Source organism: Apus apus, chromosome 2 (assembly GCF_020740795.1).
Source record: "Apus apus isolate bApuApu2 chromosome 2, bApuApu2.pri.cur, whole genome shotgun sequence".
Classification (NCBI taxonomy): domain Eukaryota; kingdom Metazoa; phylum Chordata; class Aves; order Apodiformes; family Apodidae; genus Apus; species Apus apus.
In genome coordinates this window covers 2,334,972-2,362,851 of record NC_067283.1, presented here as the reverse complement: position 1 = coordinate 2,362,851, position 27,880 = coordinate 2,334,972, and positions in this window count along the sequence as shown.

Below are 27,880 nucleotides of genomic sequence, written 5' to 3'. Positions count from 1 at the left end.
CCAAGATGCTGAAGCACTGTAACTCAGGGACCTGATTCTGGAGGACTCTGGACTGGCAAGGATGGGAGTTGGCATGATTCTAAGCTGGTGAGGTTCGTTTTCCCATTCTCTAGGTGTCCTAGGAAAGCTGAGGCTCTCCAGAGCACCTAGAAGGGATGTATGGTCTGATACTTCCCTGTTGCTGATGCAGCTTTTTGCACCCAAGGGTGGAATGGCTCCTTAGCCTTGCTCTGCAGATTCATCCTCAGTTCTGCAGAGGAGTCCTCTCAGGACTGAGGGCTACAGTTACGTGTGTCCTTTGAATGCTTCACACCCTTGTCTGAGCCATGTGGTAAAACGAAGCAGGTTGAATTTGCAGTTAGTGTCCTGGTCTGGACCATAAGAAATACAGGTCTGAGTTCAGCTTTTTCCTTAAAGTTCATACCTGTCAAATAGAATCACAGAATGGTTTGGGTTGGAAGAGACATTAACAATTATCTAGTTCCAACCCCCCTGCCATGGGCAGGGACAACTCCCACCAGCCCAGGTTGCTCCAAGCCCCATCCAACCTGCCCTTCAACACTTCCAGGGATGGAGCATCTACAGCTTCTCTGAGCAACCTGGGCCAGTGTCTCACCACCCTTACAGTGAAAAATTTCTTCCTAAGATCTCATCTAAATCTCCCCTCTTTCAATTTGAAACTGTTCCCCCCTCATCCTATCACCACATGCTCTCCTAAAATGCCCCTCTCCAGCTTTTCTGTACCCCTTTCAGGTACTGGAAGGCTGCTATGGGTATTTTCATAGTAATCTTGTTTCCTATCTATACATTTTAGAAATTATTTATTCTTTGTCTAAGGAGCTAGTGATCTGAACCTTGCAGGAAACCAAAGAGCTGCACAGGCTAGAAGGCAGGAAGGAAATAATTCTGTCAATTGATAAATCTCAGAAGTTGTTCATATACTCTGGTTTTCTAGAACCTACAGCTCACTTATTTGGAATCTTTTCCAGGCTCTGATGAGAAATTTTACCCTGATCCTGACAGGGCCTTAGACAGTACCTGTCCAGAAAACAAAGAGCTTTTCTGCAATAAAATGACATTTCCCCATTAAAAACAAATACAATCGTTTGTAGCTTTTTGAAACCAAGACATGTCTCACCAACAAATTCCCAACCAGCCCCATCTGAAAGGCAGACAGGAGAGAGAATTTACAGGTTAATTGAGCAGGATTGTCATGCTCTACTAAGAAGTTCTGATTCTGCCAGGTCAGAAGTCTTTAAAGGGGAACATCTCCAATAAATGGTAATATCTCCAAAGCATAAAAATATTTCAGTCTGCTCTGGTTATTTAATCAATATTTCATAAAATAAGAACAGTCCTTATTTCTGCTCTGGACTAGATAGCTCTTCTGCCTTCTTGGTTATTTGAATTTCTATAATGTTCTCAGAAAGATAGGTCTAAGTAATTCATATCAATCCAAATGTGTGTGAGAGTGAGTAATTGTAGGTGTTTGGAAAAACATTAAGCTTACATTTTAGGCTTTTTGCTTGTTTCTTTTCTTGGTTACTATATTTTAACATGGAGAACATTCCCTGAGATTATTTTCAGTAACCTCAGCACTGGTTTCTAGAGCTGTGTAAGTGACAGATAAATCAGGAGACAGATAAATCAGGAGACAGATAAATCAGGAGGCATATAAATCAATATACTTAAAAGTGCCTGAGATGTTAACACCATGTCCCACAGACTCCCATCTATCACTGCCTTGGGGTTTTGTGGAATGTGTACATACATTTCTCCATGAGAAATGGTCCAAAGTCACACTTCGTTACACCAGTCTTGTCCCAGAAGGAACAGGGACAGTTAGTTTAAGGCTAAAGTTGGATTGAGCTGGAATATTTGAGAGGGTTTTCTTTTCATTTTCATTCTCAGATTTCCACAATCGTCATCAGGAATCTGCTAGGGGCTCCACTCTGTGTATTAAAAATAAGTTAGCGCCCAGCTCAGCAACTTCAGTAAGCTGCAGTGATCTGGTGGGAGTGACAACATTTCTCCCACCCAGCCATGGGAAGTGCCATAAAAAGTAGGGAGAGTTTGAAATGAAAATCCATGATTGATGGTGCTCACGAGGGCCGTATACCTAGAATTATTCCAGTGTTCATAAACTTAGGACATTCCACTCAACAGCTCAGAGGAAAGGTGTCCCTTTGACACCTTGGCTGTCCTCCAGCCTAAACTCCAGAAAGACCTCACACAGGGCCACAAAGAAGCCAAATGAACATGAAATAACCTGAGCCTTAGGCCACGGCATGTCAAGACCCAAAGGAATGATGGAATGGTTATTAGTCTGGGAGAATTACTTGTTTCCATGAATGTTGTGTACAAGGTACATTTGTGAGTTTGATGCTATTTGTAATGTGAGATTATAGACTGTACTGATAGCTTGGAGACCCTAAACTCTCTGAGGACTAATAGACCAGGAGCTCTCCTCCATCTTCCTTTGCTGTGGTTGATTAAGTCCTGCTGCAAGGTGACTTGAACTGCAGGTAAAAAACCCCGTGTTGCCTTTCTAGGTTTGTTCTGCCATTGTCTGTCTACTTGGACTCCCTGGCAAGGGCACAAGGCGTATCTTGTAAGGGTTATGAATTGGGCTACTAGTAACTAAAAGGTTATTTCTAGAGAGCAGAAGTCTCCCCCATGTATTCAAACTAGCTAGGTCCTGGATTTGACATCAGACCTGATGTGGGTTATTGGCTGGTTTTCTCCTTGAGGATTTATTAGCTTATTTGACAGGGGCTACTGAAGATACCTACAAATAGTTTCAGCTGTGATAGATCAAGATGAGTCCTGAAAAGGAAGAAAACAGAATACACCTTGTCTTGTCACTGCAGCAAATTTTGCAGTATTTTTCTCTGAGCATGGCTCATGTATTTTAAGGGAACGTTTGTCCATCTGGTATTGATCCTCATAAAACTGCAGTATTTATTTATATATATAATAGGAATTTTATAGGAGTAAAGAAGTTCATAGGGGATGGTGAATGTGTTAGGGTTTTACCAGCACTAGGAGATCTTAGAAAAGGATCACTTTCTGCACCACATCCTGGGGATGATGGATACACTTTGTCTGGGATGATTTTAGGGATAGAATGTTTGCATTTATAAAGGGTATGGAAAGATCCCAAATGGAGATGGAAAGGAAGGTCAAAATGAAATGTCCAAGAATGTGAGCAGAAATGGCTCAACAGACACAACTTACATCAAGGGCCTCTTTTGCCTCTACATTCTCCAGATCAGCTCCAAACTCCATATTTCTTTGCTGTCACTGCATTTCCCAAGCACAGCTGGGTACCTCAGCACACAGTGATCAAATGAAGTAATTAACAGTGTTTTCTGATCACTTTACCTGGAACTTGCTGCAAGCCTAGGAGTGTCATTGAGGATAATGGAAAGAGTGAAGTGGCACCTTTACTTTCATCCTGTTTCGTCCCCCACTTTCCATAAAGTGTGGAATTTAAGAACTGGCTCTCAAGAACTAGCTCTAAGTCTAATCGTAGCCTTTCTTTTGGATTTGCTGGTTTGCTCCTTTGTTGTATTTTTGTTGCAGCCCCCAGACAACCTGAAGGGATTGTCTTTGGGTTTTTTTTTTTTTGTACAGCTCCAGAGGACTGGACTGTGGAGGAATTAGCTTGATCACACATACGGTGTCAGTGATCCGGGGACCCAGCTGGACATTCAAGGGTTGAATGTGGCCACTGGGACAATTCCCTCTAACCTGCTGCATTTGCCTTGGAGAGATGTCTGTGAAGGCAATGCATGGAGTCCAGCAGCTAAACATGTCCTGTCATTTGTCTGGATTATAACTGGCCAGAAAATGGTCAGTGTTTGCTGTTATCCCATCTGCAGACCTTCTGAGAAGGGTCCCAATATTGACATCCAACCCGTACCACCTAAGGAGTTGGATCCACTTGTCTTATGGAAAATGTAATGTAAAATGCTCCTTTTCTCTCCTTCCTAGATGGCTTGTTTGAGAGTAGTCTGTCTTGGCTGCAGTGGTCAAAGGCTCTAGTGTGCTAGTGATGAGTGACGTGAAATGAATTTGTGGTCTCAGCCCATTTCTCAGTACACTGGGGCTGCGTCATCCTTCCCAGCTGGCACTAATTGTTGGGGTATTCAGCAGAGAAGCCAAGCCCTGCTCTGTGTAGGGGGTTAATTATTGGTCAGAGTAAAGGAAGATGCAGTGGTTGGGAAGTGGGAAGAGGTACAATGCTCTGACCCTGATTAAGTGTGGGTTTGTGGATAAAGCCATCTCCATTTCTGAACCTCCACGAAAACCAAAGCAAACAAAATAAAACAAAGTAAAGAGAATCACAGAATCATTTTAGTTGGAAAAGACCTTTAAGATCATCAAGTCCAACCATTAACCCAGAACTGCCAAATCCACCACTAAACCATAGCTCTAAGAGCCACAACTACTCATCTTTTAAATTCCTCCAGGGATGGTGACTCCACCACTGCCCTGGGCAGCCTGGACCAGGGCCTGATAACCTTTTTGGGGAAGAAATTTCTCCTAATATCCAATCTGAACCTCTCCCCCGGCACAACTTGAAACCATTTCCTCTTGTCCTATTGCCTTGCTTCAACCTCCTTTCAGACAGTTAAAGAGGATGGGAAGGTCTATCCTCATTCTCCTTTCCTCCAGCTTGAACACCCCCAGCTCCTTCAGTCACCCCTTGGAAGACTTGTGCTCCAGACCCTTCCTCAGCTCCATTGCCTTTCTCTGGACAAGCTCCAGCCCCTCAATGTCCTTCTTGTTGTGCGGGGCCCAAGACTGAACCCGGGATTTGGGGTGCAGCCTCACCAGTACTAAGGATCTCCAGGCTAGAAGAGCTTCTTTAGTGTGTGCTCCAAAAGTGTCTAAGGGAACTTGAGAGTCAACACAAATAATGGAAAAATATATTTATTTTCTTGTGCTGCCTTGTTTATACCTACATCAGTGCTTGAGTACCTTTCCTTTCCCCTTTTTCCATCCCCACCCAGTCATGTGACAGATTTGTCACAACTTTAATCATAAACTGGAGCAAGGGGGACCAACATCTGCTTTTGAAAAGAATGCTCCAGTGTGCTTGGGTCATCTAGGACCTGAAGGCTGATCTGGTGTAAGTGGGAGAGTCACGGGTTGAACGAAACACTGGTACTGGGAGGTTCAAGTGAGGATGCTGAGAGATGACCAGCAGCTCCCAATTCCTTCCTTGACTCTTCCACTGACCTTCCACCGTTCTGATGGGGTGGCTGTGCAGACGTGGAACATACCTGTTAAAGCTTGATTATGGTTCTTAGCCCTGCCTGGGGTTAATATTTTGTCATCAGCAGGATATGCCCGAGATTTAGGGCAACCAACAAGATTCAGATGACCTGTCTGCTTTGCATTCATCTCGGAGGGCTTTGTACTCCTCAACCTACTGCATTGTAAAGGAAGATTGGAAAGATCTATTTGGCCCAGATTTTCCCAGGGTCTTTTCAAATTATTAAATTATAAGTAAATGTTAGTAATATTCCCACCCATTCATTTATCACTTGATTTATAATGAACATAAAAGATTTAGTATACTAAGAAATTCTTAGATTCTCAAACTGGCACCACGTTCTTCTAAGTCAGTTGTCTGGCCTCAGTATCCTCCAACTCAAAAAGAAAAGGCATTCACTGTCATCCTAGTTTTCTAATATTGACTTTAAAGGTCTTTGCTTTATAGTCCTTAGCAGCCTGCATGATGTGGCAGAGGACACAAAATGCTTTAGCATCTCAGCACTTCACAGAGATAAACACATCTAGTAAGATAGGCAAGAACACTAAAATGCCAGTAATTTAGCTGACTCTTGTCCCATAATTTCTGATTTAAGGAACTCTTGGTCTGCTCTTTAGCATGTTATGATAAGCCTGCTCCATTGGGTGCCAAAGGTTTCCAGCCAGTCATTCCAATGAAAGTGAAGGAGACAGTTTGACTAGGAAGATTCAAATCGATCCTGGGACTCAGTCCAAAATAGAAACATATTTATTTTGATAATATGATTTCTAGTTTTAATTAAGGAAATCTTTGGATCATCAAGTAGCCCTGTGGCTTTGTAACAAGTACAAGAGTTTCCTGATATCTGGCTTGGAGACTTGACTCCCTCCTCTGTGGCATGTTGGTGGGATGGGGATTCTTTCAGAGAAGAGTCATCTGATGCACATCCTGTACGAGCTGGTTTCATGGGCTGGCTCTGCCCAGCAGTGATTCACTGGGGGGCAGAAAGGTTCCCGGGATGGTGTCAGGAGGGAGAGGTTGACAAGCCTGTTGTGACTTGCATGGGGAGAGGAAAGTGATTTGTCAGAGCTTCAGCAAAAGGGATAGTTGATAGGGATCCTTTGTGCGGTCAAATACCAGCCAGGCTTTGCCTGGAAGGGGGTGACATTCCACTTGGGAGGGAACCCAGAGGGGTTCGTAATGTCGTGTGACAGGACACACAAATCATCTGCTCCTGGTGTAAATGGTCCTGCAAGCCCTGACAGCAAGTTGCTGCTGTATTTGGAAACTGTCTTACTCATGCCTCTGGGACGCAAATGATACAACTCCTGGCTCCCCCGTCACCCCATCCCCATATTGCACAGGGCCCTAGGCCAGGGCTGTGTTGTGCCACTGCCATGTGGGGAAGGTGACAAGCAGCACCCAGAGTGGCTGAGGCTATGACAGGAGGGCAATAGCATGTGGAAGCAGTACTGGTGGAGGGAGGCTGAAGCTCTGTGGCAGTACTGCTGTGCCTGTGCCAGCTGTGGCTGGGGTGGATGGATGGGGCAGCCAGCTGTTGCTCTGCTGGGGAATGCAGCTTCCTTTCCCTCCAGATGTTCCTGCTCACCAGCACAGACAAACCCAGCCACTACCCTCCAAAAAGATCAATATTCCCTGACTCTAATATGTATTTCCCAAGGCACCTTTGTCAGGGTGGCAATTGGGAACTTAGCTGGGTGGATGTTTTGTTTAATAATTAAGGTATATATGTATAATAATATGATCAGGTCCCAAATAATGAGCTCAGATTTTTTCCCCATTATTCTTGCTTTCCAGGGAATGCTGGCAGGTTTGGCTCTGTGCATCATACCACAAAAATCTCACTCCTCCAGAAGAGGGCTAATACACGAAGGAGCTTTCTACCAGGCTGATGTATCACACATGCTTTATATATCAGCTTGGATTACTTTAGTCCAGACAAAAGCATGAAAGATACAGGGAGGGGCATGGCTTTGGGGGAGCTTTAATTCTTGCAGCCATGGAGAGCAGGGCTCTACAACATGGGTAGAAAGGCTCAGACACCACCAAATGTAAGAAATTATATTTATGAGTTCTGCTTAAAAATTGTCTCTGAAGCTTGTAGAGCAGCTGGTGTCACTTTCAGCCAACATTGATACAACTGAAACACATACAGCACAGGCAGGAGCAGGAAATAAACCATTATGGACAAAGGTTTGCTGGATGAAGGAGCAGGAAGTAAGTGTTGTGTGGTCCAGGTTGCCTTTTTATAGATTTATGTCATATTATCTACACGAAGTTAGGACAGGTATTAATCCAAAGGCTGAAATGCTGCTGAGGATGGGAGTAAATTGAAATGTCTTCAGCTAAACTCCTCAAAAGGACATTAATGTAGACTCTGTCAGACTTCACCTTTCAGCAGGTAAACACCTGAGATCCTGCCATTCTTCTCCAGCTCTGAGGATGTCCTACAGTCACATAGTTGACTTGGAGAAGTTACCTGTGAAGGAACACCAGTGGTATAAATTTAACAGCAATAGAAAGAAGGATGCCTGTAAGAGGAGCTTCCCAGTAGTAGTAATTTAAAATTTATTGCAAGTCCCAAATATTTGAGGTTTGGTTTGTTTTGTTTTTCCAAACATGATTTATAAGGTTTTCTATGCTTATTAAATGCTTGTTAAGAAACTGCAGGGTGCCTTGTCTTTGAGTTTTGACTAGGAATCATTAACACTCACTCAGTAGGGTTTCACCTACAGAGTCTTGGATTTTATGCCAAATTAATATATTCAGAGGAGTCTAAGAGCGAGCAGCCCTGCAGCCTGCTGTGAGCATCAACCCGAGGGTGTTGAGAGAGCTGCTGATGTCATTGGAAAGCTGCTCTCCCTGCTCTTTGAGAAGTTATGGAGATAGGGAGATATCCCTGAGGACAGGAGGAAGGCTAAAGTCACTCCCACCTATAAGAAGGGTTCAAAGGAGGACCCAGGTAATTACAGACCCATTAGTCTTACTTCAGTCCCTGGAAAGGTCATGGAGCAAATCCTTCTGGGGACTGTCACAAGTCAACCTGCCATACGAAGAGAGGCTGAGAAAACTGGATTTGTTCAGCCTTGAGAAGAGAAGGCTTCGGGGAGACCTTATCACCATGTTCCAGTACTTAAAAGGTGGCTACCAAGAAACTCTCTATTTACAAGGAGTCACGTGGAAAAGACAAGGGGTGATGAGCACAGGTTGCTCCTGGGGAGATTCTGATTGGACACAAGAGGTAAATTTTTCACCATGAGGACAGTCAGACATTAGAACAGTCTCCCAGGGAAGTGGTGGATTCCTCCACATTGGACAGTTGTAAGTCTCATCTTGACAGGGTGCTGAGCCATCTCATATCAACTATAGTAGTACCTAGAGAGACTGGACCAGATGATCCTTGAGGTCCCTTCCAACCTGGCATTCTATGATTCTATGATTTAAGCTGGTGGCAAATGGACACTATCCTGGTGATGTCCATCTCCTGCAATTGTCCTACAGTGAGGAAGTCTTCTATCTGTCCTCTTAGAAAACCAAAAATACAGCTTTTTATGGTGAGATATGGTGTGAAGATGAAAGATTCAGCAATGCATGGAGGTGCCCCTAAGCTACCAATGATGTGACCATGTCAGCGGGGCTTGGAACTGAACACTTTATTGCCTTTCAATGTGGTTAAGTAGTAACATCTCTCCTATCTACAAAGAGGCTGTTAGACTCGAGATAATTCCCTTGCAAATTCCTTTGTATAGCCAAGGGCTGCATTGCATGGATGCACTAGCTCACTCCCACGTTAACTTCAGGCCTCTCTCGAATGTTTTCCCTGGTTGGTGTAGTCACCAACATACCCCAGACTGCCACCAAATCAATCATAAATGGTTGGTGGAAAGATTGAGCTAAGTCAAGGCCAGCTTCAGTAGGGAACTGTCCTTCTATGTGCTGCACAGTACTGAAGGACAATCTGCAGAAGGTCCCAGGGCTGCTATGGGAGCTGTATTGTGGCTTTTGGTCTCAGGATCTATGAATTCCCTGGCCCTGAGAGCAACAGTCTTCTTTTCCTTGCCAAATGGTCACATTCGCCTTTGTTGGGCCACCTTTGAGCTAGACAGGATAAGAAATGACAGCACACATCTGGGAAAATCCTGCAGATCTTGTGATCTTTGGGCTGTAGGAACGGCTGCTGGCTTCTGCTGCAGAGCTAGGTTCTCCTCCCCAGTCCCCTCACACAACAGGTACATCTATATGTAGATTTCACTTGTTCCAGCTTTTACTGGGGACGTGAGGCTCGCTGGAGCCCAAATGAGACTTGCAAAATCCAAGAAGACAAAGTCAGACTTGTATTAGTGGTGTGGAAAGAGAGGTGGGAGGTCCTGCTCCACCTTGTCCCCACCAGCCCAACACAGGTTTTACTGTTCCTTGATGATGTATTTTCATTGCTGGAGTAGCTGGAGAGTGCAGAGCACATTTCTGTTCACTCTGCCACTGCCTGGGTTGGCAGGAGGTGTTGCTAAGCAGTCATTGTGAGTGTTTGTGTACACTCAGCACCAGGTTACCATGAAAATTTGGGAAGGACCCACCCTGGAGGTGATGTTCTCACCAGCACGAGGTGAATCCCTGAGCAGTTTTCCACAGGCAATTATAGGAAATTGCAAGGAAATGATAATTCTTTGCAAACACTGATTTGATTTGTTTTTCTAAACAATGCCAAGATTTGTGGTGTTCTTCTACCGCGTAGTAGAAACCTGATATGTTATCAGCAGGGATAGTGGCAGCCCTGCTTGGAGTAAAAGAGAGAAGGAGCTGTGCTGTTGAGTGCTACAACATCATCACACAAATTCATTTACAGCATCACCCAGGGACAGGGAGTGTGCGTGGAGTAACTTTATCCCTACCATTTGTTTGGAAATTGGGAGCAGATGCAAACAAAACCCCTCTCTTGGGTGCTTTCAGGATGGAAGAAACCAAGAACCCCTTGCTCCTCCAAATCTGACTCAACTGCTGCTTTGCAGGAGTGTCTCACTAAATCATGAAAATCATATCACTGACTTTAGAGGTTTGCTGAGGTCTGAACAGGGAGATGGGAAGAGATTCTTAAAACAGAGGCTCCTGGACCCACGACAGGACTGAATGTGAGAGCAGTTCAAGGGAAGTCTTAACCAGCAGGAGGCCAGAACAACAGTGCTGGTGCTGTATCCTGATCTTGCATCAGTGGATTTACAGCTGGTTCCTTTCCTGGAATGAAAAGATTAGAATCACTGGAGCTGCGTGTGTGTCTTCCAGCAAGGAGAGCTAGGTATGCAGCAGCTGTAAAAATAAAGAGCCCTCTCAGGCCATAGTAAAAAGTAGTAAAAAGGTTTGGAAACTGTTGAAAGTGGGGTGGGGTGGGAAAAATCTCAAATTTCCTACCTTTTTTTTTTTTTTTTTTAAAATCTACATTTCAGCATGTCGGTTTTGAACTTGGCTTGAAAGAAAAGGAAGAAATTTACATGAAATTGGGGTGGGGCTTTAGATTTAAAAAAAAAAAAGTTTCAAAAATGCCTTGAATACTCAAAGAGGTTCTGTTTGGTTTTGTATCGTTTATCTCGTTGCCTTTCCCAAGAGCACTGCTGATACTGGAGAGCCTGGCTGCAAGAAATCAAGGATACAATACTTGATGAGAGGAATTTCAGTGCAACTTGACAAGATTAGACTGTGTGCTTAGTTATGTGGTTAGTTCAGCCTCTATTCACCCTCTGGGACTTCAACCTCTAGGAATCAAGAAGGGAGCATGCATGGATGTACCTGCTGCTGACCAGAGATCTGCCTGTAACACTGAACTTGAGATTTCCACTGAAGTATCGATTACTGAAGGGAACAGAGTGGAAGAGAAGAGAAATAAGGAAAATAGTGGCCCAGCCCAGTTTAGCAAGATTGTATTAAGAACTGGTAGAGTGAGTCTCATCTGTTTCTTCTGATAGAACTTTGTATAAAGTGGGTTTAACAGAACAGGCAATGGCTGTTCTGCTGTTCAATGTATGTTCATAGAATCATAGAATCATAGAATGGTTTGAGTTGGAAGGGACTTGAAAGGTTATCTAGTTCCCACCCCCCTGCCATGGGCAGGGACACCTCCCACTAGATTACATTGATCAGGGTGCCATCCATCTTGGCCTTGAACACTTCCAGGGATGGGCCTTCCACAATTTCCCTGGGCAACCTGTTCCAGTGTCTCACCACCCTCACACAAGAAAATTTCCTACTACTGTCTAACCTAAATCTCCCCTCTTCCAGTTTTGATCCATTACCCCTTGTCCTCTCACTAAAAGCCCTTGTAAAAAGTCCCTCCCCAGATGCTGCCAAATTTCTTATTTTCCTCACTAGCCTGGAGATCTCATGAAAACTGAAATTTAACACTTGGTGCTTGGTTGAGGTTACAGTGAGAAAGCTTTTTTGTTTTCTCTTTTCTTTGACCTAACCTGGAGTGTGGGACCTGTTAAGAGAACCTTTCATTTCACAGTGATGGCACTGGTGAGAGATGTTACTGAGAGCTGCGAGACCCCTCTTTCTTTTCCTCCTACCTGGGTCTGGACAACTGGCAACCCAGCACCACCAGGGACTTCCCTCCTAGCCCCAAACTAGCTGCAGACACCCTCTTTTGTCACTGTCATGTAAGAGAGGCACTATCTGGGGAGGTTCACACCCTGCTCTGCAGGTAAAGTTAGTGTCAGGGAATGAATGGGATGTGCCTTGATAGCTCTGCCCAGCTCAGGATGACCACACCACTAAGTTATTTTGATAAGTCAGTCATGAATAGGGTGATTTATCTGGTGGAAGAAGGCTTGATGTTTCTGGATGTGAGACCCCTCCAGCTAACTGCAAATGCTTCATTCCCAGCCTCTGAGTTCCATCATCTTTCTCTAATACCCAACCCAGACTGGAACCACCAGGAAAACAGGGTGGACTGAAAATGGCTGCTTCCCAGAGACCGTTTTATGATGGAAACACAACTCTTGCCTAACAATAAGTTCAATTTCTTAATATCTTTACTCGTCTAACAGAAAGTGTTAATTGCAAACTTACTGGCTCATTTATTCTATCTAATTTTAGGTCCCTTGGTCATCACCAACCTCTTTGCTTACCTCTAGGCATGTCCCTTAGCTCAGGTGGCCATGGACTGTCCTCCTAGAAAGGTGCCCTTTGGTTCTGGGTCCTGTGGGCAGGAGGGCAGCACAAGCATGTTTAATATTTGGTTCTTCTCAACTTTGTTCTATTTGTTTTCTGGAGATGGAAACTGCTCTCCTGTCTCAATCTTCAGATCCAGAATCTGCTCTGACTCTTGAGCAGTGGCAAGAAAAAAGCACAAAGAACTCCTAATCAACAATTATGGAAAGCTGCCTTTGGAAAGTTTCTTCCTGACTTGCATTAGCAAGAAATCAGTTTATTTTGAGAGTTTCCATGGCCTCCCAAAAGTACATGTTACAATTCCTTATTAGTCTTTTTACAAGGTCATTATTGATCAACATCTATTTTAGGTACATAAGGACAACATTTACATTTGCAGAATTGTTTGTTATATTAAGAAATTTTACTCCTTAATAACTTTTCACAACCCCTCACAGAATTAGTTGAGCAACCCCTGAGATTAGAGGCTGTTTTGGACTTGGTCCTAGAAAACAAGCCAAGTATGATAAATAAAATAAAACATCTGGAGGTCTAGCCATCAGAATATCATCAGATATCCACTGATTCTGAGGCATTCTTATGTATGAAAGGTAATAATCTGAAGTATTGGGCTTTTCATAAAACATAACTCTCTGAAAGAATGTAGAACAAGACAAAAATAATGTTGATCTGAGTTGATTGTCTAGAAAATTTACTATGGAAAATCATGAGGTCTGTAATGAATAGTTGGATTGTTTTAACAAGCATCTGTGCCAATAAAATCTAAACATATATTTAAAAAACAAAGATAACAGAAGTCAATCTTGCAAAGCAGGGTTGCAAGGAACAATGTGAAGGATAAACACTGTTGAAAGGGCAAAAAAGGCAAATAAGGTTCTAATTAGTGGGAGGGACTGAACAGATTACACAAAGAAGATAAAAGCAAGGAAACCTAATTGGAAACACAGCAATGTAATATCAAACAATCCAAACTATGTTATCTAGTACAAATGGGTTGTCAGCTCTTTCCACAGGCAAGTGGTGAGTAAAAGGTTGATGATCTTCAGGTCAGGAGACAGGAAGAGAGAAGAAAAAATACTAGTCATGACTGAAATGCCCACTTCCCAAACTGAGTAACAGACATATGCAACCATACCCCCATGGTGAAGGCTGCAGTTCCACTCCTAGTCCTCGTGGCAGGACCGCTTCATACCAGCCCTATTGTGGCCACTGGGACTAGGGAAAGGATCATCACCTTGTGCTTGGCACTGGTGAGGCCACACCTTGAATCCTGGGATCAGTTCTGGGCTCCTCACTCCAGGTAGGATGGAGGGGCTAGAGCATGTCAAGAGAAGGGCAATGAAGCTGGAAAGGGGTTTGGAGCACAAGTCTTCCCAGGAGCAGCTGAGGGAGCTGGGAGTATTTACCCTGGAGAACAGGAGGCTGAGGGGCAACCATCTCTCTCTCTTCAACTGCCTGAGAGGACATTGGGGCCGGGGGGGGGGTCAGTCACTTCTCCTTAGTAACAAGAGATAGGATAAGAGGAAATGGCCTCAGGTTGTGCTGGGGGAGGTTTAGATTGTATATCAGGAACAAATTATTTACTGAAATGCTTGTCAGGCCCTGGAACCAACTGCCCAGGGCAGTGATGGAGTCACCCCCCGTGTAGGGATTTAAATGACGTGGTGCTGAGGGACGTGGTTTAGTGGTGGCTTTAGCAGTGCTGGGTTGACAGTTGAAGTCTTTCCTAACAAAAATTGCTCTATGGTTGATCAAAGATATGATCTTCATATATTTCAGTGCTGGCAGAAATAGAAACCTAAGCTCAGCCTGACCACTGCTACCATGTCGTCTCTCTCTGGTGGCCCACGGAGAAAAAGTATTTCTCTAAATTTGAAGTGTTGAAGCAGAAAGCATAGCTGAGTTCTCTCACTCCCCAGCCAGAAAAATGGTGTGATAAGTGCTTCTTAAAGGTTGGAGAAAGATCTTATGTTCAATTAGGCATGATGTCTACGAACAGACATCTAATCAAGGGTTTTCAGGCTCCTTTTGGGAATAAACTCTAAATGTAGATTCTGAGGAAGGATGGACAACTAAAGGAGCTGCAAATCACTCCCCTGAGTTTGTGGTGCCTGTATCTATCTTCTGTGCTGCATCTGGGGGCTGGGGTATTGTCACTTTTTCACTATATGCAAGCAACCTTCCTAAAAAAATCTAGTGATCCTCAGTGCTGTGTGGAATTGTCCTTCTTGGGGTCAGCTTCAGAATTAAATGAACAAGAAAAGTGGCCCATTTTTACCCAGACTCTTTGTGTATAAAATCAAGGGAAGAGTGAAGATCTAGGAAAACACTGTGTAGTGAACAACCTACTGGCTACTTATCATCACTTTCTGTCTTCAGGGGTTATGATTTGCTTGAGTTGATGTCCCAGTCTGGACTGTCAATACAGTCAGACTGAGCACTCGTTAGTGAGTGTTTGGTTCTATGGGGTTCAGCAGTCCCTGCAGCTCAGCTGCTTTGCTTGGGTGCCCGAGTCATGCAGCAACAGTTTCACTTCTCTGATGTGACATGCAAGCTGCTCTCTAGAAGTAAGATCACTTCTGCAACTGGATCCTGCAGCACTGGGTTGGATGCCAGGCATTACTCAGCAAATTCACCCCCTTGCAGAGAACACAAGGGTTCCTCGTTGCAGTTACATAGATTTGACTGTTCCCTTTCCAACCAGCAGACTGCCAGGCACTGCCAGCTCCTCTAGAATTTAAAATACAGGCATATTTGTGGTAATTTCTACTTATTTTGTAGGGCTTTGCTCAGCAGTACTTGGAACATGTTTTCCTCATGGATTTCTGGCAAAAGATTGTGAAGCTGTGATGCTTTTTGTGAGCAAACTGTTCCTTCCTTCCTTCCTTCCTTCCTTCCTTCCTTCCTTCCTTCCTTCCTTCCTTCCTTCCTTCCTTCCTTCCTTCCTTCCTTCCTTCCTTCCTTCCTTCCTTCCTTCCTTCCTTCCTTCCTTCCTTCCTTCCTTCCTTCCTTCCTTCCTTCCTTCCTTCCTTCCTTCCTTCCTTCCTTCCTTCCTTCCTTCCTTCCTTCCTTCCTTCCTTCCTTCCTTCCTTCCTTCCTTCCTTCCTTCCTTCCTTCCTTCCTTCCTTCCTTCCTTCCTTCCTTCCTTCCTTCCTTCCTTCCTTCCTTCCCTCCCTCCCTCCCTCCCTCCCTCCCTCCCTCCCTCCCTCCCTCCCTCCCTCTTCCCCTCTTGCCTTCCTTCTGTCTTTCTTTCATCTTTCTCTCTCTGTATCCCTACCTCCCCACCATTCTATCAATCTATTCTATCTCTGCTCTAACCAAGCTCAGTCATTCCTGGGGTGGCAAATCTGCCTTTCCTTCTCAAGGATCAGCACACAAACACCCATCCCGTCTCTCAGAGGTACTTCCCATGTTTTTTTTCCAGATTTTGCTGTTGATTTTAGTAAATTAGAACATGGGACCATCTTTGCTGTGAGTCCCCTTCAAAAGAGCTCGTTTTGCTTCAAGACAGAGGCTGCCTTACATTTTTTTTTAATCTTTTAAATAGGAAAATACTAAATTTGAGCTTGGGTTTTCCCTCTGCTGTGCTGCTCCTAGCAAAATGTCACATGTGCTTTCCTCTTCTCTCCCCTCCATCCCCACCCTTTTTTTGAAGTCCTGATGAATGTACAGATATAAAAAGAGGACAGTTCTAGTCTTCCATAGTGACTTCTGGTTTTAAGTCAGTGCTTAATTAAAACTTGTCAACACTGTTCACAGCACCTTTGGTGTTGCAAAGAGATAAAGCACCTCTGATTAACAATGTGCACATCAAGTTTCCCAGCCTGGCCTGCTTGCCTGGGAGCCTGATGGTGCTGGTTGCTTGAGTACTGACCCAGAAATAAAAAGCCAGTGGTGAAACAGAGCTCTCCTTACATAAAAACAGGAAAGATGGCTTCAGAAAATAAATGCTGTCTCACATTAGCATGTGGCAGACTTTTGAGGTTATTGCTGGTGGCCAAATATAAAAAGCAGGTCTGCCATATGTTTTCTTGACAAATTTTAAGCAGGGGACAATGCTGTGGTTGAGGTTTGCATCTCAAATATCGAATGACAAAGGAGGATAAAAATCTGGTGCAACAGCCAAAGGTCAGGAACGGTGGTGCAGACACAAGTGGAAAGTTTGGAGGCAAGGCAAAGGTTATGAAGTCAGCAATGAAATCAGATGGCTCCAGCAGCCCCTTGGGGTTTAGTTTCAGCAAGTTGAGTTTTGCTGCATTACAGATGGAAGCTTGCTTGGTTTGTCAGGTTCCCTACCAAATTACTGCATGTGTGGGTGTCGGTCTCCTGTGATGATGGTCTCCCTTTCTTTCCCATTTCCAAGAAAACCTTCTTCCTAAAAGCCATACTGGATGACAGGCAAAGTCAGGTCAGAAGGGACTGAACTCCAGTGCCTGCAGGGAGCCTACAGTAAAGCTGGAAAGGGACTTTTTACAAGAGTATGGAGTGATAGATCAAAAGCGAACAGTTTTTAAGTGAAGGATTGTAGATTTAGATTAGATATTAGGAAAAAAATCTTTCCTTTGAAGGTGGTAAGACACTGGCCCAGGCTGCCCAGAGAAGCTGTAGCTGCCCCATCCCTGGAAGTGTTCAAGGGCAGGTGGGATGGGGCTTGGAGCAACCTGGGCTGGTGGGAGGTGTCCATGCCCCTACCAAGGGGGTTAGAACTAGATGAGCTTTAAGGTCCTTTCCAACCCAAACCAGTCTGTGGTTCTATGATTCTGTGATAACTCCAGATCACCTTCTCAAACCTCTTGCTCAAACCAGTGAATATAACTCACTGCCAGGAAGAGAGCTGGTGAGATAAGCTCCCACCTCAAGCCCTTGACAAAGGGCAATGAACTTTTGTCTGCAGCTGTTATAAAGGGCAGCCCTTCTTAAATCAAGCAGGATGGCATTTTGCTCTTCATTCTCAATCCTGTGACAGATTATAATGGCAATCTTGAAGCATTCCTGACCAGCAGAACCTTTCAATCTCTGATTTCAAAATACCCCAAAGTTGTGAAGAACAACCTTTGTTTCTCTAGTTTCAGAGCTTAATCTGAATTGGGGATCATTCCCCATTTTCAGAGAATGAAATAAAAAGAGGGGCTCAGTGAGCACAATGAAAGACCTGGAGGTAAATCACAATTAAAGAGCAAAGAATCGGTACAGAAGACAGTACTGCTTAAGTGTGGCTGCTAAAGAAAATACTATCAATGTCTCCACTACCTCTGCATTATTTTTTTGTGTCTTGTACCCTTTCATTCCATTATCTGAAGCGTGGCAATGCTAATATCCTCATTCTGCAAGTGGAAACTGGAAGTGGTATAAAGGAAAGAGTCAGGTTCATTTCGGTCAATATTAGCAATCTAAAATTTGATGTCTTATCTAAGTTGGCTATTTCTACTTTTTTCTGGGGTAGCTGAAGCTGGATATGTTTATTTAGAGGGCAAACCAACTGATTTCACAGGAGCTTGTCTTAGATGAGTCCTTGTCGGGTATTGTCAGATGATCATTCTGATGATTAGAAATGAAATAGAAGAGGGATGATGCAAATTGAGCTAAATACATAACTTCCAAACATTGATTTGAAGGACTATTTTTGTTTGGGATTCCTATTGCAACACAGAAGAATTAATACATGCAGTAATAATAACAACTACATAAACCTCCAAGTTATACTCCAGCTTTTGATATGGCCTCATTTTCCAAAGAAAAACTTTGAAGCCTGTGATTTCTGTTCACTGCTCCTGATCACAGGCTTCTCATTGGGAGCATATGAGACTGCAGAAGAGTTTACAAGCCTCAGTGTGATGAGTGCCCCTCATGACTCCTGCTTCAGTGATTTTTCTAATTTCCTTAAATCAGCTTGATGGCCTGACCTGGTTGTACCAGCTCTAAAAAGCTGCCACATCTTCAAGATGACTTTACAGACAACTCCTCTAGGGATTTCTCTGGATTATCAGCTCTTTTCCATCTGGTCTAGTTTTTAGATTACTCTTTTCTTTCCTCTCCTTTTGTTTAGATCCAGAAAAAAAATCAATAAATATCCCAGCAAAAAGCATTCCTGGAAGGTTAGGGTGTATGGAGCCACATTAGCCATTAAAGTTGTCTGCATGGCAGAGTTCCCAGCCAGTAGACCTGGGGGTGGGATTTCTCTCATTTTAATGTCAGATGTCTGCAAATTATTTAAGTCTGTGCTTGTTACTCAGTTCTCTCTTTACAGTGAAGGCAGCCTCCCAACACCCATTCATTCCCTGGCCTCCAGGTTCAATTTCATTAAAGGCCTCTATAATCCTGTTTAAAAGAAAAAAGCAAAAAAAAATTAAATAAAAATAAACAAACTAACAAAACCAAAACTAAAGAAATAAAAAGAATTCTCATTTGCAACAGGTAGACAGATAGAACTTGAAGACTGCCAGACAGTGCTGTCTCTGAGTATCTCAGGGACTTTGTAAGTCTATTTTACCTCCACCTGCTCCCTCCTCTCATTGGTTTTTCTCACCAGAGACTTTCTTAACCTCAATCCATTGCTGCTGATTTTAGCCCCTGGAAGGTAAATAAAGAGCAGCTAAATTTTCAGCAAAGTAGGGTCAGTTCCAGTTTCATTGAAAATGTAAAGCCAGGTGCTTTAAACACACTTTGCAAGAGAGAGTTAAGTTACCATAATAAACTGACTTGCACTGGCACTAACTTGCCTAGAATGAGAAAAAAGAAAAATGATGTTCATCCAATTCTATACAATTTGGCAGGAGATGGGAAAAGCAGAGCAGGGTTTCTAGGAAAGTGCAAGGAAAGTCACTGCTTAGAAAGCTGATCTGGTAAATCTTGCTCTTTTAGTTTAGATGGGTTTTTTAGTTTGTTTTGTTTTGTTTTGTTGTTTTCTTTTCTCCCTTGGATTCTTACAAAAACACACAAGCCAAGAGGGATTTACTTCAGTGTCTGCCACACTGCACCATTATGAATCCTGGTCCAAAAAGAAGCTTTTTACAGATGATGTTCTACGTGCTGAGCATTTCTGTGGCCCTGTTCAATTAGATGAGAAAGTCATGAAGTGCAAAGAGCACCAAACATACTTTCCTAAAGCTGCAGCCACGTAGAAAGCCAGACTGCAGCTCATGCGTGTCTGCTGCTTCTGCAGATATTGAAGTTATAACCTTAAAATGAGTGTCAAGCCTCTACATGCCCCTTGCAAAGTTAGTCAGTGGGACAGGAAAACCTCTGCTTGATTTGGAGGTGTGAAACCCATCTTGTTCCCTGGTGCCTCTTAGGCTCTCATCTTTCTGCAATGTGTCTGAACCTTCTCCATGTGAGTGTGGTCCTGGATGTGGTTATCTGGGAGCACTCATCCAGTTGTCTGGTCCTGCTTGTTGAAGGGTTTGGATGTACAGTAGTAAAGAGGGCTGAGATCCTGGTGGGATTTTTCTCCACTTCCCTCAGTGCTGGCTGATGAGGCTTTGACTTTTCCTCTGGCTCAGGCATCTACAAACTGTGGTCCTCTAGAATAGGTGAAAGCAAAGAGGACAAGGATTTCTTGAGCTTTTTTTTCCTTTATGGTCCCATCAGGAAAATGGGAACTAAGGGGTAGAACAAGAGGAAATGGCCCCAGTCTGTTCCAGGAGATATTTAGATGGGATATTAGGGAATTTTTCTTTACTAAAAGGCACCGGAACAGGCTGCCCAAGGCAGTGGTGGAGTCACCATAATGGAGGGATTTAAAAGATATGTAGCTGTGGTGCTCAGGGCCATGGTTTAGTGGTGGAATTGGAAATTCTGGATTAACAGTTGGACTTTATGATCCTAAAGGTCTTTTCCAACAGAAATGATTATGCAATTAAAGGAGAATTCATTTACAGATATTTGATACTTAGGAATAAGTACATTAATAAAAAAAGTAAATGCTGATGTTTAAAATTAACTTTATGTAAAAGTAAGATGTGATCAATGTTTGAGGGATGCAAAAACCTGTAACTTCAGTTCAACAAGGTACAAAGAAGGCTTTGGGGAGTCTGTAGATCAAAGCACATAATGAACACAAGTTCAGGGTTTAGAAGCACTGTGATGGAATGGAGAATTTATCTCACTATCTCATCACTACTACCAGGATAATGTTAATACTAACTTATCTAGTTTGAATAAGATAAGCATGTGTATCTACTACTAAAATAGCATTCTCTTATTTGATACAAGTACAAAATATATACCTTTTTCCTGCTTTGAAGAAGCTGGCTTTCTTATTTCTTCCAGGGAAGTAATAATTCAATATTTTCCCCAAAGATATATTTTCCAGCTAATATTTATATAATTTAATTTAAATTTTACCTTTATTTTATTTAAGTTTTATCTAACATTTTTCTAGTACCATACCTAGAGCAGATATGAGCATGTGTGTCTATTATTTCTATACATGTTCTCTTAAACCACTGCTTACTTTATTTTATTACATAATTTTAACAGTATTTTACATTAATCAATCCCTATGAATTATTTATTTTACACACTTGCAGTCGTCTCAGAAAAGTTTATCAGAGAGCTGAAGGTGTAATCCATCCCAAAGAACAAGATAATCTACTCCTCTAAAAGTCAGGATACATTCTTGTCATCATAAAAAACACCCTTCCATCATGGGATGGAGTCCTCTGAAGAGCCTGGCTTTGAAACTGGTTGATTGATAGGAAATCTTGGGCAGACTAAGGATCTGAGCAACCATCAATCTGAATAGCCCAGAAGATACTCTAATTTACTTGGGAAGACAAAACAAAACCAAGAAGGTAAAACTAAAAGGTGTATTGGACAGGATTTGGGAAAAAGGAAAAGCAGCACATCTTGATTTCTGCAACAAAGAGAACATAACTATACAAAAACATAAGCCCTCTGCTGAGAAGCTTATGGTTTAACAACTTGTCTAACTCAAGTTATAAAGGCAGCAGCAGAGAAAAACTCCCAAATCTGTCCAAAGTGTCTTTGCAGTGTTTTCACAGCTTAAAGAAAGACACCTCCTTTGTTTTGATACGTGGGAGAAGTGGGGGTGACTCTTGCAGAACCTTCAGATTTGATGATGAGTATTTGGCCAAAACACCACTCCACCAACCACGTTTTCCTGGGGACTGTGGACAGAAGATTGTGAACGGTTTAGTAAGTTGTCATGTTGTCAGATGAATCGTGTGGACTTGACCACAAGTCCAGCTGTAATGCAAAGGAATAATTTGTTTAAGTTGTCTTCAGAGCTCATTTGCATGGATCTCACTAAACTGGAGAAAGGGCACAGATCCCTAAACATAGATACCTAGTGCCATTTGGGGTTCTTGGGAGTGTAAGAGATCCACAGAGATCAGACAGGTCTTGCAGAAGACTCATGGTCCTCCAAATGCTGGCTACCAGCTGGAATATCCTAGAGCATCTCAGGTGGCTTTGGACACCTATGTTTAGGTAAATGAATCGTGACCTTTAACCATCAGAGCAAGCTTGGAGTAAGGAGGAATCGCTCTCTCTTTCTGAAGACAATGCTTTCAGGTTGCTCCAACACATTTGTGAGGGTCTGACCATGCCCTCAGTCTGATTGTCATCCCAGCTGCAAAGATGGAACAGTAGACACAGTATTTGCTTACTTGCATATTGCACATAATGAAGAAAAAACACCTAAAATACAACCAGAAAGGGGAAATCCAAGGGTTGTAGGTGCTTTTCTCCCCATCTTTACCTGGAGAGATGTTTATGCATCTCTCAGTCTGAAAGACAAGTAATTAGGAGGATATCTCAGGATTATTTCAGAGCAAAGAAAGGAATAATCCCCAGAAGTGCAGAAGAAACCTTAAAAAGCCAAAATTCAGAAATGTCCAGTACAAGAAAGCAAATAAAAAGAGACTACTTTTTTTTCTTTTTTAAAGTCTAATGAAGTTTAAGTCCATAAGGTGCCTGGGATGGGAGGGGGGAAGGCAGAGACTGGGCTGACTCATGTTTTGTGAATGTTTGGGGTTAACACCAGTGTGTTTGGCAAATTCTTGTGTGTACTTAATATGTGTGAAGGAAATTATAATTGGTCCATAGATGATTTGTTAACTAAAAATAGGGCTAAAGCTGTAAAAATATTTGTAACATAAAATTTCAGCAGGTCTTCATCATTCCTTAGTGCTTTTCTCAAAACACATTGCTAACTATGGGGTCTCTAAACACCTCTCCATGGTAATTTATTTGAAGGCTGATGGCAAAGCTGAAGATGAATTTCAACACTTTGGGTGAGATCTGCAAAGGCAGTTAAACCAGATGAGGACCTACCAAACTAATAGTGCAACTCCTCCTTAATCACAACATTGAACTGCCTCACTGACTTCAATTTTAGCCTCTCAGTGCCCCTTGTTTGGAAAAAAAACTTGCTCTGGTCTCGTATTTTTAAGTGAAGGAGCAGAGCTGAGGTTTGGCTGCCTGTCTGAGCAGTCCTCGGTGGTTGAAAATGTCCCCAAAGCAAGGAACTCATCCCAGGATTTGTTAATCACTTTAGTACCTTTCCAGCTTTAATGTTGCATGTTGTTACCAGATTTGGAACTTCTTCCTTCTGGTGAGATTGTCTTGGCCACTTCTGAGACAATAGCAAAAAACCTGCTAGGACACCCATTTTCCATGCACCCCAGATTGGAATGTTCCCAGATGTTCTTAGCAAACTTGTTGTGAGAGAGGAACCCTAAGTGAGTCACCCCTGTGTGGTTCCACTCATTACACGTCACATCACCTCATTTTCTTGGGTACCTGAAGGGAAAATCTCAGGCTGAACTTGAAATTGATTGAAAGTCTAGTTGAAGTTGGTGGAAACAATTCTCTCTTGACCTTCATGAGCTTTGGCTGGTATCCAGACCCATGATGTTCACACCTTTTTAATGCAACCTCTGGCACTTGAGTCATATAAAGCTGGGTGGGGGGAAATGTCAGGTAATGCAATGCAAGCAGCCACCCCTGAGGAGACGAGCTGGTTGGCTTTCCCCAGCTCTGCCATGATTGAGCTCAGAGTTTATGAAGTGCTCCTTCTCTGAGTGCATCCAAACTGAGCAGCTTTTTTGTGCCTGTGACTGGAGACTGCAGAACATGAACTGCCACCAACACCTCTCTGTTGACCTCAGCCTTGCTGGCCTCTCTCTGCTCTCCACAAGCTCGGCCCCTCCCAGTCACACCCCTCTTCTTCCTCTCCCCGGTCCCATGACAGGACCGTGACTGGCTCCAAAAATCTGTCAGCCCGAGTTCCTACTCCTTGAAATTATAGATGGTGGTTTACAAAGTGGTGGAGGTCTGCTCAGTGTTATCTCCCTGCCACTCCTCAAAAGCCCTTTATTAATAGTTGGATGAACTTGAGCAAATCCTTCAAATTCCTCTGCTGTTCTCTTTTTGCCATCCTGTCTCGTCTCTCCTCTGCTGTCCTGCATCATTCACCTCCCAACCTACCCCCTTTTTCACCTCCCAGCCCATGAACAAAAGCAAGAATGAAACCAATGTCCCTTCCCCAGGCTGTTCGCCAGTATTAGCAGCTTAAGTTAACACATGTTAGCTTAACACATTAGTTGCACAACGTGCAACTAGAAATGAGTACATGTATGCACACACATGTGCAAATGCATGTGTGTTAAATCACAGGCTTCACAACCTGGTTTGCATCTTGCAGCAGAAAGGGTGGAGATCATGGGAGGAAATCTGTCTGGGAATGGGAGAAAACTGCAAGTTTTCAGTTAATTTAATTTTTGAATTTCAGTACCCAGTCTATCTCTCTGTGTTCAGTGGTGTATTTTTTTTTCCTTCAGGAGCAGAATTCTGCTGCTCACAGGCACTAGATTGAATTACAGGACTCATCTCTCCTTCATGTGAAATCAGCAGTTACGTGGGTCCATATAAGCTACCCAGCCATCAACTTCGAATCAGTACAGCTTGGGTTGGAAAGAACACTTGAAGGTCATCTAGTCCAATTCCCCTGCAATATGCAGGGACATCTTCAACTAGATCAGGTTGCTCAGAGCCCCATCCAACTTGACCTTGAATGTTTCCAGTGACAGGGCTTCTACCACTTCTCTAGACAATCTGTGCCAGTGTCTCACCACTCTCACTGTCAAAAAATTCTTCCTTATATCTAGTCCGTGTCTTCTCTCATTTGATTTAAAATCATTATTCCTTGTCCTATCACTACATGCCCCACTAAAAGTTTGTCCCCATCTTTCTTACAGACCTTTTTGAAGTGTTAAAAGGCTGCTACAAGTTCTCCCCAGAGCCTTCTCTTCTCCAGCCTGAACAACCCCAGCTCTCAGTGTTTCCTCATAGGAGAGATTTTCCATCACTTTGATCATCTTCATGGCCCACTCCAACAGGTCCACATCTTACCTATGCTGAGGACCCCATTACTGCAGGTGGGGTCTCACTGGAGCAGAGGAGATTCCCCCCTCAACCTGCTGGTCATGCATCTTTTATTGCAGTCCAGGACGCTGTTGACTTTCTGGGCTGTGAGTGCACAATGCCAACTCATGTCCAGCTTGTCATCCATTGAGATGGAAGGAGGAGAGAAGTTGGGATTGCAGTTGAACTACAAACTAGTTGTCCTGTAGAAGGCATTTCATAGCAATATGGGAAGCCAGTGTCCAGCAGTGCTGAGCAGCATGTCTGAGCCATTGCTTTCTTCAACTCAGATATTACAATAAGCAGCAAAGTCTGTCTTAGAAGGATCAAGTAGATTGGTTTTTATGATCCTCTGGTTACATCGATGCTTATACTGCAGCCTAGAGACAAGTTGTGGCAGAAAAACTTATGCATGTATTGGTAAACACTCTTACCACTGCTTGGCCACATGGAAACAACCTCCTGGAAATATCTCCTTTCCATGCTAACTCTTAAACAGCACCCAAGAGTCACTTGACATACGGTCAGTGCTAGAGAATAAATAGCATGAAGGACAAAATACCAGCATCCAGAGACAATCCTGTAATTATTTTGTAATTATTTTGCTGCTAGTGGAAGTCTGAGATACCAATAAGCAAAGGTAAAGCTTTGTGTAAATGGCAGTTCCCTCAGTTAAATTGTGACCTTTTCATATGCAGTGCTAATTAAACAGGGTTGGAGATACAGGTTTTAGTCTTAGAATAAATGGTCAGTTTATTAGATCGTGTCATTTGCAGATTTTTCATAGTAGGATCTCACTTTTTGTACATTTTTTCAGGAAGCAAGGTCACATCAGATTTTATGTTTTTCTTTAGGGAAGCAACATCACCCAGTCATCAGTATCAATACCAGTATCATTGGAGGCAGGATCTCAATGGTCTGTGCTCCTCTGTCCGATGGGTAGGCAAAGCTGGACTTCTTTTGATATATCCCTGTTATTAGAGGGAATAAAACCATGTTTCACTGGGGGTGACCAGAGTCGTTGCTCGCTTTTCCTGCTGTAGGAGCTTTGCTTCCCAGTCTGACAGCCAGATTTATCCAGACCTTGGCTATCTGAATTCTCCCGGGTTTTTGGGCTAGTGGTGGAGTCTGATCAACTTTAAAATAAATATTGCACAGGCTCTCTAGAGATGTTCCAAAAAGGAGAGCCTGATGTCTCTAGGTAGAGAGCACTGTGAAAGGCTCCCACCCATCCCAGGGGATTAGGAGACAAGCTACTGTCAGCTGCACTAGTGAAATGCAGGATGCATGGCTTTATCTGGAAAGAAAAGATACAGCAAACACCCTGATTTTGATTTTCCCTCTTTCTTTCCAGTTTTGGAAGTGTGTGAATGATGGATTTGTGCTGATTCAGGTCACTGCACACAGCACAGCAGAAAAAAAACAGTGCAAAAACCCTTAGGAACTCAGCCCAGCAGAGCAGTCCAGGCTCCAGTAGCTGCAGTAGCAGGTGGGCAATGTGAACTGGGCTTGGCCATCTTCAGCTGTTTTGAACATTTGCTGGTAGAAGGAGATGATCAGAGGTCATGTCTGTTATAAGAGAGCACTGTTTCCAGTTTGGGATATTAGTCATTAATTAAGAGCAGGTGTTGATTGTCTAGACAGCTATGTGAGCTAGCCAGAAAAAAAACCCAACAAAAAACAGAGTAGATTTTTAGGTGATTATTGACAAAAGGTTGGGAACTAACCATTTGTTAAATTTATTTTATTTTGGTTTAGTTTACAATGTTTAAGGATGGACTACCACCTTTCTTCCAGTGAGTCAATGAAAAATTTTATAAAATCAGAGAATTAACTTCAGGATTCACCCTGATTCTCTACCATGAAATGCAGATCAGATCCAAATCTGGCAGGATTTCACTCTATATGAGCTTTCAAATAGAAACATTATGTGTTAAGCTGATCTTGTCTGCTAGTTTTGAGTTTTTCTGGGAAGGAAACAACTGGCATCATTCGGTTTAGAATAAAGCCAGTGAATCCTTGACCACTTTCCCATGCAGAGTTGCACAAAAGTACTTAAGAGCCAGAGTCTATTAAGAGATGAACACCAACTAAACCTGTTCTGCTTGGATATTTGCTCATCTGCTAAATTTTCATCCTCTTGGAGCTGTAACACCTTGTAAGTCCTCACACCTTCTCAGCTGTGGTGCATATCTCTGCATAGGTGTGAAAGTATGGCTATAGCTGGATGGGTACTTGCACATGTGTACATGTATACTCATATTTTGCCCTATATTATTCTAAACTAACTCCTGTTTGAGAAGAAGAGACTGTGACCTGCTGCTTTGGCCACTATATGCTAATTTCTATGTTCCTGCATTTTACTTTGCTGAATCTTCACATCACAGTCAAAGATAAATTTGTTTGGAATCTCTAACATGCACTTTCTAACAGGTTACATCATTGATAGTGCTCTGGGTCAACCTCATTCTAAATACAATTTCCCCTTAGAGTATTTGTGTACTGTTTTCATTCTCTCCTTAAGTGGCTTGGTAAGGGACATACAGATCCTGTGCCATGAAATGTGGTTTATAACTACAGTATTTGGTCCTGGCTTTCTGCTGCCTCTACCCATGAAGAGCTCCAGCCCATCAAGTGATACCCCCGCTTTCTATTCATGGAACAAAGGTGAAATTCAGAACATGAGCTTTATCCTGCTCACTCAGCAAGGGGTTGTTGTTGTCATGAGTCTGAGCTCATTGGAAATGGGTGATAGGAGGCATCAGATAAACCATTTGACACTCAATGTTGGATTTATAAAGGGTTAATAACTTGCCTGGGTAGAAATTATATCTTGCATCATGTTTGGGAAGCACTGTCTGAGTCTGAAATTGTTTCATAACCCTGTTTTTGCTTTGTGTCTTCTAATCTTAGATGTTTGGAAGACAGATGTCTCAGTCTAGCCTGATCACAGCAGGCTGCCTTTATATTGCCTTATGAAAAGACAGCTTCCAGTGTACAACAAGAAGCATAAGACCAACTAGCAAAGCCCAAAAGCTGTAATAGTAATAA